Consider the following 10,039-nt stretch of genomic DNA (forward strand, 5'->3'; position numbering starts at 1 on the left):
TTGTTGACAAGGAAAGCCTCAAACTTTCATAATCAAGTTAAAGAATTCGTTATGAGTTTCCTGGCTTCGACACGGGTTTTTCGCAAAAAGTAAACTAACTTTGGTTTTTGGTCCATATTTGTCGTTTTTCTTGTAGACGTAAGAAATATTACAAAAATTGCACGCTTCGAGAGCTTTTTTTTGCAAAATAAACTTATTTATTTAATCCTTTATGTCATTTTGTAGCTAATGGCTTTCATGACTTTGAATATAAATGTTTTCGAAAAATACCAAACCATTCCTTATTTTTGTACCTTTTTTCTCTCTTTTTGTCTACATTTGATCCATTCTCATTATTGGCAGTCGCAAACCATATTATTGGTGTTCGAGGAAGGCCCAGAAGAAAATTTTTTGAGGGGAAAATTATGGCTTTTGGCTTCAACGGTATTTTCTTGCAAGTTTTTAATAATTTTTTGTGTTATGTCTCTATATGTTGTTCTTTTCGTAACCTCATAAAAGATTGAATGATGACAAGTCCTAATAATCTCGTATAGAGCTTTTTATTATCATAAACATGTTGTATGCATTCATTTCCTATCTAATGGTTTTCATTACATTGAAATTAATTGTTTTTTAATATATAATACATTTTTTAACTTTTGCTGTTTTTTGTTTTTTTTTGTTTAATTATTACAGTACCTTGTTATTGAGTGGTCCCATACTTTTTAGAGTGAATTACTTTTTCGTTTAGTTTCCGTTTTATCTGACGCTATTTTGCCTTGTTATAATTTTTACTTTAAAAATGGGACATAATGTTTCGGTTGTTATTAATGTTTGTTTTAATTATTTTTAGATTTTGTTGTTCGTCATGACTTGCTTTTTTAATAGTGGCTGAGCTCATCAATCTATTGCGGCATGTTTTATTCCACTGAGATATTTGCGTTGGAGGCGATATTTTTGTTCACTCACACGTTTTTTTGAAAAGTACTTGATTTTTTATGGGTTCTATGTGGTCCTCAGTTGGTAGACATTTATGCCAAAAATTGGATGAGCAGTGATAGAACTTTGTGGTCAAACGCAAACTACCAATCCTCCTTGTCTGGGTCTATCATGACTTTTATGACTTTGAAAACAAATGTTTTCAAAAATTAAAAAAAACCATTTTCAACTTCTCATTTTTTTCTTTTTTGACTTTTTGTTACCATGTCTCGTTAATTACAGGTCAAGTTTGACATTTTGTTGTCGAAGAAAGGTGCAAGAAAAAAATGTTCATAGAGAATTGGTTATAACTTTACTGGCTTCGACAAGGTGATTTTGCAATAAAAGTAAATTAGTTTTTTATTTTTGCCTATGTTTGACGTTCTTTTTATAGACGTAGGGCATATTCCGAATATTTACAGTTCTCAAGCGCTTGATTGGAAAAATTAACAAATCTGTTGAACTATTTCTTTTTGTAGCTAATGGTTTTCTCGACTTTTAACTTAATTGTTTTCGAAAAAAAACCTAAATTTTTCTTAATTTCGATTTATTTTTTTTCTCTTTTTTGTCTACTTGTAGTAGTAGTAGTAGTAGTAGTAGTAGTAGTAGTAGTAGTAGTAGTAGTAGTAGTAGTAGTAGTAGTAGTAGTAGTAGTAGTAGTAGTAGTAGTAGTAGTAGTAGTAGTAGTAGTAGTAGTAGTAGTAGTAGTAGTAGTAGTAGTAGTAGTAGTAGTAGTAGTAGTAGTAGTAGTAGTAGTAGTAGTAGTAGTAGTAGTAGTAGTAGTAGTAGTAGTAGTAGTAGTAGTAGTAGTAGTAGTAGTAGTAGTAGTAGTAGTAGTAGGGATTTGGCCCTTCGATGCCGTCGGGCACGGGGACCGTGTCCCCTTTCCTTGTCCATGGTTGCTGTTAAATTTTCCACGTATCGCTGACTAGTTCATTGTAACTCGTTTCAAAATGATGCCACAGAAAATTGAGCAATCGGCTATTCAAACCCGCTGCATTTACAAATTGTAAACTCTGTAGAAGTCTATTCACAAGAGCACAAGTTCTATAGAAGAAGCTTTGCTGGCAAATTTCAAGACGTGGTTTGGAATGGTCGAATTTCAGATCGTTGTCACTACGTAATGAGCGTATGGTGTTCCTCATGCAGACAAACTGCTCAATGTTGAAGTTGAAGTGACCCGTAAGAGATTTTGAAAGAAAAAGAAAATCCTGTAATTATAGATATAAAGAAAGCGGTAAGATACGACTAAAACAAAGTAGTTCTTTATAATTGTTATTGCTCGTGTTGTTGATCCATTTCAAACTCTTTTTCTGAACACTTTCGAGTACTTTTGTGTTTGTTACAGTAGCAAACCAACAAACACTTCCGTATAACAAAACGGGCAATACCATAGATTTGTACAAGTTTAATTTAACTGACGGAGTTAGGCGTGGTGAGCTTCTTTTTAACATGAACAGAACTCCGAGCGCTTTGCTCGCGGACTTTTATATGTGGATGTCCCACTTGAGATCCTTTGTTACATAAACTCCTAAATCTTTCTGTATGTGTACTTTTTCTATCAAGGTTCCTGAGAAACGGAAGTGATGCATGGAATTAGACATTGAGATATGAGAGCATTTTTCAACGTTTAAGGGAAGTTTGTGTTGTTCACTCCATTTCATCACTCTAGTACGATCCATTTGACAGATAAGACTGGACTTGTTAACTGATATGAATTTAGCGTCATCGGCACAGAGGAGAAGAACAACAGCTCTGCAAGTTTCTGGTAAATCGTTGACGTAGATTACAAAGAAGAGAGATGCCAGAAGAGATCCTTGTGGAACTCCACTTGTAACCTTAATGCTTTCAGAAAAATGACTGTTGATTCTAACTCTTTGCGTCCTTCCGATTAAATAAGATTGCAAAAATTTGATAATTTTCCCGCGAACACCAAGATTGAATAGTTTTGTTAAGAGAATACCGTGATCGACATTATCGAACGCTTTCTCATAGTCAGTATAAATTATGTCAATCCTTTCTTTTGAATCAATTGATTTATAGATAGATTCTAGGTAAACCAAGAGTTGAACGACGCAAGAGCGACCTTTTCGAAATCCATATTGAGCTTGATGGAAAATTGGTTCTAAGTGCCGGTAAAGACACGTAAACAAACAACGTTCAAAAATTTTAGATGCAATTGTAAGAAGAGAAACCTGCCTATAATTCTCTACATTAGACTTACAACATTTTTTGTAGGTGGGAACGACTATTGAATTTTTCCAGCTACCTGGAAAAACACTATTTTGTTTTATTTTGTAGAAAACTTGGTTTAGGGATTTACTGACTGCCCTCGAACATCTTTTGTATACAATTGCAGGAATTTCGTCCGGACCTTTTGCTTTGTGAACATCTAAATTTTCGCATATCTTTTCAATCGTTTGTTGGGAAATGTCAAAATCTGTGAATAAAGGTAGCAACGGAGGCGAATTGTTTGGCACGATGCTGGAAGAAATTTTGAAAATTGAAGCAAAATATTGTGAGAAAAGAGAGCATTGACGAACAGGATCATTGGCTATTTCGTTCTTAAAGGAGACAGAGATTGGAATCGCGGTCGACTTGAAGTTTCTGTAGTATTTGAAAAGTTTCTCAGTGGATCGGGAAGCTGCTAAATTTGATTCAAAATCTGCTTTATCTTCTTCAATCATCGTTTCAGCAATGCCCTCTAGCATTGCTATTTTCTTTATATTGTTTGCATTGTTCCTTCTAGCTGTTTCAAGGCGCTTAATGGCGTTTGACGTAGGCGGTTTAATCCACGGTGATAATTGAGATCGATGCATTGTCCTTTTTGGAACGTTTTCAAATATTATGTGTCTAATCCAATCGTACCACTGTTCAAGCAGAACATTAATATTACTCCAACAAAATCCATGAAAAGGTAATTCAGTTATCTGTTTATTCATTTCATCAAATCTAGCCTTACAGAAGCTGTAAACTATCTTTGACTTTGTTTCTCTTAGATATGAGGAGCTTAGGTTTCGGACTCTAACTTTAAGGGTAATTGCATCATGATTTGATAACAAACTAATGTCCCGATTAATTTTCTTGCAGGATATAACTTCTGCTTTTGGGTTTACTAAGACGAGATCAAGGATACCTGAGGCTGCAGTGGGGAAATCAATGATTTGCTGAAAGCTGTAAAAGCTAATTAGGTCAACAAATTTCTGTGTATCTGAGTTCTTAGCTGAGTAATCGTGCCAATCAATTTCCGGCAAATTGAAATCACCATACACAATTGTTGAATAGAAGGACTTTGACAGTGTAAAGATTTCCTCAAACAGTAGATAACGATCTTGAGGTGATATAGCGTAAGGACTGGGACATGATGAGTTCGGTGGGGCATAAAAACACACAAGTAAAATATCCCGAGAATTAAAACTGAGAGAACATGCTAGGACGCCTCCATCAACGCTTGTATAAAGGGGAATTTCTCTGGAGACAAAAGTATTCTTGATAGCAATCAAAACACCTCCGTGTTTCGATGTGTTATTATCAGCTTTTCTTTCTGATCGAAATATTGCATAATTGGGAAGAAAGAGTTCGTTATCGTGAAATGAGCAATGAAGCCAAGTCTCTGTAAGCATGAAGAAGTCTACACTTCTTGAAATTACGTAGTTAGCAAGTTTAGTGCGTTTATCTCGATTGATTATACAACGTATGTTGAATACAAATGACTCGATATAGTCCTCGGACTCCTGTGTAACATTTAGTCACCATTGACAAACCTCAATTTCAGTCCCATCATAGAAGAGTTTCTGATTGAAGATTCGAAATTTGTTGCGCAGGTATCCTTCTTCCTTAATTAGTTTATACCGTTTGATCAGACATTCCTTCTCTTTGATTTGTTCTTCCTTGGTCAGAGACTTGCTAACAAAGATCTTTGTTCCATTGTCTTGATTAAAGTACTTAATTTTATGAGCGTTTGCATTCAATTTTCTTACTGTCCAGGAATTGTTGAAAGTCACTAACAGCGATCTTGGTTTAGAACTTGATTCGGTAAATTTACCTAATCGTCTGATATTCGAAACTGTGTTTTCATTTTCTCCAAGAAAATCAATGATTCGCTGAGTCTCTTTAATCTCATGCTGCATGATGTCCGATTATTTTGAATTTGGTTGCGAGGAAAATTCTGGAATACACGAAATTTTGATTTCCAAGCTGGTATCTATCTTTGGGGAGCTTTCACTGTTGAAATTAAGCAGGTTTGGTTGGGGAGGAATTACAGGGGTAGTTGACTTAGCTTTCAGGTCTGACAGTGTCGATTTGATTTCCTGTAGACTGTTGTTTATGTTTTCCTTGAATTCCATCTATGTGGTTGTCTTCAATCTCACAAGCTTCTTCACGGCTTTAGTGCACTCATTGCAAAACCAGAAGACACCTTCGGTGGAAATGTATGTCAATGCTTCAGTTGGAATCTTTGTGCATGTGTGGTGTACCCAGCAACCACATTTGTCGAACCCAATAGAATTTGTAGTTTCATCAACTGTTGACGAGCAATGTGGACATAATAGGTCTGAACTACTACTGGTTGACTTTGTCCTTGTCATGTTTCGCATAAAAAATATATGAAACTATTTAATAAGTTTATCACAACAATTAGCTATTCTCATTAATGAGAGGCCGCATATTACATTATTGGCGTTCCGGTAAAGCTCAATTGAAATTTTTTGAGGAGCAGAATAAGGCTTTACGGCTTAGACAGCGTTTTCTCGCAAGTTCTAATTAATATTTTTTGGTTATCTCTATTTGTTGTTCTTTATGTAACTGCAAAGAAAACTGAATACTAACAGGTCTTGATGCCTACCTGTAGAGTTGGATATTAAAATAAACATGTTGGCTGTCTTCAATTCTTCTCTTATTATTTTCAATACTTTGAAATTAATTAACTTTGAAGCTTTAAAAAAATTTTTTAATTCTGCGAATTTTTTGATTTTTTTGGTTTAATTGCAACCGGGCCTTATTATGTAATGTTCCCGTATCTTTTCTAGTGAATCACTTTTTTTAGTTTTGTTTTTACCTGACGCTATTTTGTCCTTGTTATAAGTTTTTTTTAAAAGGGACATAAGGTTTTGGATGTTATTGATGTTTGTTGTTATCACTTTTAGGTTTTGTTGCTCGTCTTGACCTGCTTTCTTAATAATGGTTGAATTCATCAATCTATTGCAGCTTTTTCATTTTACTAAAGTAATTGCGGTGGAGGCGATCTTTTTGTTCACACACACGTGTTTTTGAAAAAACTTGGTTACTAATTGGAAATTCTATCTGTTCCTCATTTGATAGAAATCTCTGCCAAAAAATTGAATGAGCGGTGTCAGAATTTTATGGTCAAAAGCACATTACCGATTCTTTTTTGTATGGGCTATCATGACTTTCAAGAATTTGGAAACAAATAATTCCAAAATTTTTAAAAAATACCTTTATAACTTTGCATTTTCTTCTTTTTTGTCTATTTGTTACCTCGTCTCGTTTATTAAAAGGCCCTATTTGACATTATTGTTGTCGAAAGAAGGTGCAAGTGTACAAAATCAAATGTTCCTAAAGAATTCGTTATAAGTTTTGTAAATAAAGTAAACAAATTTCTGACTTTTTTTCTAAATTTGACGTTCTTTCTGCAGACGTAAGATATATTCTGAATAATTACAGGTCTCAAGCGCTTCCAGTGGACAAATTGATGAATCTATTAAATTTTTCAGTTTGCTGCTAATTTTTTTCTAGAAATTTTACTTAATTCTTTCAGAATAAATCAAATGTTTTACCTAATTTTGCAAAACTTTTCTTTTTTGTGTCTACTTGTTACCTATTCTCATTAATGAGAGGTCGCATACCACATTATTGACGTTCGAGGAAGATTCAATTAAACTTTTTTCGAGAGACAAATTTGGCTTTACGGCTCCGACAGCGTTTTCTCGCAAGTTTTCATTAAATTTTTTTTGGTTATTTCATTTTGTAACTGCATAGAAAATTCAATAACGACAAGTCATAACGCTCACCTATAGAGTTGTATATTATGAGAAACATGTTGTTAAACATGTTGGAAGTCTTCAATTCTCCTCTTATTATTTTCAATACTTTGCAATTAATTGACTATGAAGTTGAAAAAAATTTTTAACTTTGTTAATTTTTTGATTTTTTCGGTTTAATTGTTACCGGGACTTATTATGGAGGGTTCCTGAATCTTTTCTAGTGAACTACTTTTTTTTAGTTTGGGTTTTACCTAACGCTATTTTGGCCTGGATATATATTTTTTTAAAGGGACATAAGGTTTTGAATGTTTTTAATGTTTGTTGTTAGGATGTTTCCAAAAATTAAAAAAAAAACATTTGAACTTTGCATTTTTTTCTTTTTCGTCTATTTGTTACCTAGTCTCTTTAATTGAAGGTCCTATTCTAAATAATTACAGGTCTCAAGCACTTTTAGCGGACAATTTAATGAATCTTTTGAATTGTTTCAGCTTGCTGCTATGTTTTTTCTTGACTTTTATCTTAATTGTTTCAGTTAAAAATTAAAGCAATATTTAATTTTGCCACATTTTTCCATTTTGTGTCTACTTGTTACCTATTCTTATTAATGAGAGGTCGCATACCATATTATTGGCGTTTGAGGAAGGCTCAATTCAACTTTTTTTGAGGTACAAATATTTTTTTTACGGCTTAAACTGCGTTTTCTCGCAAGTTTCAATTGAATTTTTTTGGTTATCTCTTTTTGTTGATCTTTTTGTAACTTCATTGAAAGTTAAATAACGGCAGGCAATAATGCTCACCTATAGAGTTGCATATAATCATAAACATGTTGGATGTTTTCAATTCTTCTATAATGATTTTAATTTTTTTGAAATTAATTGTTTCTGAAGTTATAAAAAATTTTTTAAATTTTGCTGTTTATTGTTTTTTTTGTTCAATTGTTACCGGGCCTTTTTATGGAGTGTTCCCATAACTTTTCTTGTGAATTACAGTTTTTTTGTTTAATTTTATCTGACGCCATTTTGAGCTTTGTATATATATTTTTTTGAAAGGGATATAAGGTTGTGTTTGTTATTAATGTTTGTTGTAATTATTTTAGATTTCGAAGTTCGTCTTGGATTGCCTTCTTTATAATGGCGGACCTCATCAATCTATTGCGGCATGACTTATTCCATTGAATTATTTGCGTTTGATGCGATCTTTTTGTTCATACACACGTTTTTTTTGAAACGTACTCGATTTTTTATGGGTTTTCAATGTGTTCTTCATTTGGTATACATTTATGCCGAAAATTGGGATGAGCAGGGTCGGAAATTTATAGTCAAACGCACACTACCAAGCCTCCTTGTGTACTTCTATCATGACTTTTATGACTTTGAAAACAAATTTTTTCAAAAATAAAAAACCCTTTTTAACACTAGCTTCGAAACGGGTTTTTCGCAAAAAAGAGTAAGTCCATTTTTGATTTTTGTCTATATTTGACGTTCTTTTTGTAGACGTAAGACATTTTCTGAATAATTACAGGTCTCAAGCGCTTCTTGTGAACAAATTAACGACTCTATTTGTTTATTTCTGTTTGCAGCTAATAATCTTCTTGAATTTTTACTTAAATGTTTTAGAAACAAAATCAAAATTTTACCTTATTTTGCCATTTTTTTCCTTTTTTTGTCTACTTGTTACCTTTTCTCATTAATGAAAGGTCACATAACACATTATTGGCGTTCGAGGAGGGCTAAATTGAACAATTTTTAGAAACAAATATTGGCTTTACAGCTTTGACAGCGTTTTCTCGCAAATTTTAGTTGATATTTTCTCCGGTTATCTCTTTGTTGTTCTTTTTGTAACTGCATAGAAAATTGACTAATGTTGTAATGCCCATCCATAGAAGCGTTTGTGATTAAAAAATGTTGGATGTTTCTAATTGCTATCTAATGGTTTTTTATTAATTTAAAAATTAACGTTTTTAAACTTAGAAAACAGTTTTTATAAATTTGCTGTTTTTTGTTCTTATTTGTTTAATTGTTACCGGGCCTTTTTATGGAGTGGTCCCATATCTTTTCTAGTAGAGTAATCTTTTTAACTTAGATTGTGTTTTATCTGATGCTTTTTTGACCTTGTTAATAACTTTACAAAAATGGACATAAAGGTTTGAATGTAATTAAATGTTTTTTGTTATTGTTTTTTGATTTTGTTGTTCGTCTTGAGTTGCCTTTGTACTAACGGCTGATCTCATTAACCTAATGAAGCAATTTTTTTGTTCGTATACTTTTTTGAAAACTTTCTGAATTTTTGGGTATTTTTTATCTGTTACTCGTTTGGTAGACATTTATGCCAAAATTATGGATGAGCGGGTTCGGAGCTTTATGTGCGAAAGCAACATACTGAGCTTCCTTGTCTGGGTCTACGACCGCATATCAAAGAGGGTATCCCAGAATTTGTATAAGAAGTCGTTTATACAGTTGTTATGGAAATGTCTAACATTTAGAGAAATTCTACTCTTGTTGTAAAAATGACAGTTATTATATTAAAAGGAACCAAAAAACAGTTTTAAAATTGATTTATTGCAATGTATTTTATTTTACTGATATTTTTAGTTACCGTCTTGCCGTTTTAGAGGGTGCTCACATTTCCTATGTCAAGATTATGAAGGTCGAGCAGCTACTATTGAACTTTTTTATGCAGTGACAATAAATATCCGTTGACAATAAATATCCGTTTTCTGATCGTTTTTCAAAAATACTAGTTTTATTCATAAAAGTTTTATTCAAAAATAAAACTTTCAATTAACTGGATTTTTCTGAAGACAAAAAAAAACACACATAAGCTAGTTCGTTTTTCCTGCCCAATAGAAAATGACATAACCTAAAAACCCCAACGTCATGGAGTGAGTTCTCAGGGAAAACAAATAAAATATTCAAAATTTTTAATCAAAACTTGAGCTTTCTTAAATTTTTTATCAACAATTTTTGTTGCTTAATAATTTCGATTATTTAAGTTTTGTTATACCGTAGCTCAACATTCTATCTGACAATCTTAATCAATAAATTTTGCTTTGCAGGTTTAAAGTTTCTCAATTATTAACA

Source organism: Convolutriloba macropyga, chromosome 3 (genome assembly GCF_964194025.1).
Source record: "Convolutriloba macropyga chromosome 3, txConMacr16.3, whole genome shotgun sequence".
NCBI lineage: Eukaryota > Metazoa > Xenacoelomorpha > Acoela > Convolutidae > Convolutriloba > Convolutriloba macropyga.